Source organism: Chinchilla lanigera, unplaced genomic scaffold (genome assembly GCF_000276665.1).
Source record: "Chinchilla lanigera isolate Chin_1 unplaced genomic scaffold, ChiLan1.0 scaffold00005, whole genome shotgun sequence".
Taxonomy (NCBI): domain Eukaryota; kingdom Metazoa; phylum Chordata; class Mammalia; order Rodentia; family Chinchillidae; genus Chinchilla; species Chinchilla lanigera.
Genome location: NW_004955406.1, coordinates 21631531 through 21633753, shown reverse-complemented (window position 1 = coordinate 21633753; position 2223 = coordinate 21631531).

The window sequence follows — 2223 nt, the reverse complement described above, 5'->3', positions numbered from 1 at the left end:
GCGCAGGGTCACGTGGCCGCGCCGGCAGCCTGGGCTTTGCAGTTCCGCGCGCCCCGAGCGCCAGACCGGGAAGCGTCGGGCGCGTCCTGCAGCCTCCGCCTGCCGCTGCTGTCCCGCCCGTCCTCGCAGCCGGCGGTGGCCTCCCGGGCTCCTCTCGCCTCTGCTCCTTCTACTGCTCAGGCCCTGCGAGAACGCGCGCTCGCGGCTCGGACCTTGACATTGAAGAACCCACTGCCAGCGGCCGTTTGGCTCGTCACGCTGACCCTGTTGCCCCAACTTGGCTCGTTTTCATGTGAAAGGGAGCTGAGCAGATTCAAAAATGAACTAGCTAGCCGGCCTTGGTGCTACGTGCCTGTTATCCCAGCAGTCTGGGAAGCTGAAGTAGGAGGACTGCGAGCTCAGTGCCAGCCTTCACTATTTAGCGACTTAGCTTAGCGGGACCCTGGCTCAAACAGAGAAAGGGGTGAGGATGTTGCTTAGTGCAAAGGCCCAGGATGTTGCTTAGTGCAAAGGCCCTGCATCAACCAGTACAAAAGAAAAGGCGGGAGGCGAGTGGCAGTTACCGTGGGTGATGGGGTCCTGGGCAGGTTCCTAAGTTCTTGCGCACGCTGGTAAGGAGAGAGCATCAGAGTTTATTAGGCGACGCATGCTCAGAGAGTGCCGGTTTGCTGGCAGGCAGAGCGCTAAGGGAGGGTTAGGGTGTGGGGTTTAAAACGTTGCCCCATTACTAGGGCGCCTCCCAGTGGGATGTTCCAGAGCGTGAGTGACGCAACGTCAGTGACAGGGCGCTGAGTCCTGTCGGTTGCCTCTACTTCACATGTCCTTTTCCATGCATAATTCAGTGTTATAACTGTGCGCATGAGATATGGCCCGTATGCATAAACCTTCAGCGACCTCCAAGTGCAGAAAGTCACTACGGGTCATGCGTGGGGCGAGAGGCAGTCTGGCTAGGGTACATCCTGGTTTGGAATATTGGAATTTTTCAGGATAGGCTTGGAGAGCTCTGTTTTTCTTATTTCCTTCTCCATTTAGTAAACCTAGGACAATGATGGTGAACATTTTAGAACTTTAGAACTTTCAGTGGTAACAAACGGCTGCAGCAGGGTTATGGTATGTTCCCCAGCACTGGCCTAAGACAAGGGTGTGAGGTAGGGGTTGCCCTGGGGCCTTACCCAGGTTCAGGTGAGCAGGGGAGTGGTCCGTAGCCTCCAATCATACTATCTATATTGTTTCCCCCTGAGAGACGTGGCCCCCTGACATCTTTAAGGGATATTGAGCGGAATGTCCATCTTCTCCTGCTGAGTAGGGGCTTTGACACTTCCTTGTAGATATGGTGGAACTCTTGCTCTACCAGATCTAGGGGATCTCATTTTCCCAAACGGAGAAGGTCCCTGTTAATGTAACTCTGTTATAGGCAGCTAAGTGAGATAGAAATTAATGTACAGTCGGGGAGGGACTGGGCTCTCAAGGAAGTCAGCACAAAAATAAACACATCAAAATTGTGGTGGGAGGTCCATCTGAAAGCCAGGCCTCAAGATAAAGATGCAATGGCCAGGCCTACCTGCCTCCCTAGAGAATAAACAATAACGCGAGATTATGTTCTAATAGCATCAACTGGTTCAGTAAGTCTAGATAGGCATCGGTCTCCTAGGTGGGTGACTAAAACATCTGAACCCATCCCTCCCCAGAAGTGCCTTTGTTCTTTCCAAGTACCCTTGCTACATGACTGGTTTCCACATTGGACCAATATTAGCTAAGCAGCTATACTTATTATGCTATAAGTTGATTGTAGCTTGACCCACATTGTACCCACACTGTGATTTTATTTTATAAATTGCCCCTGACAAAGGGCTCGAGGGACCACTCATTTGGGACCCCTCCTGGAAAGCCAGCAGCTGTTCCGTCCTTATTTCCAATAACACTGTCCTACCTTCTTCCTTTAGTTTGTGACTTCATTCCTCAATGTTGTGGGGGCCATGAACATGGCACATTCGACATCTAACAGGTCAAGAGTTGTATTTCTCCTGTGTCAGGTCCAGTTGGAGGTTGAAAGGGCTCCTAAGTGTCTAGAGGAGTTTTGTAGTTCTGTTTTTCTAATGTATGAAATTTCTTGCTGGTTGTGGTGGTGCATGCCTGTAATTCCAGGACTTGGGAAGCTGAGGCAGGGGATCCATGTGAGTTCAAGTGTTGGGAGCGGCTGAAGCGGAGAGTAATTACACATGG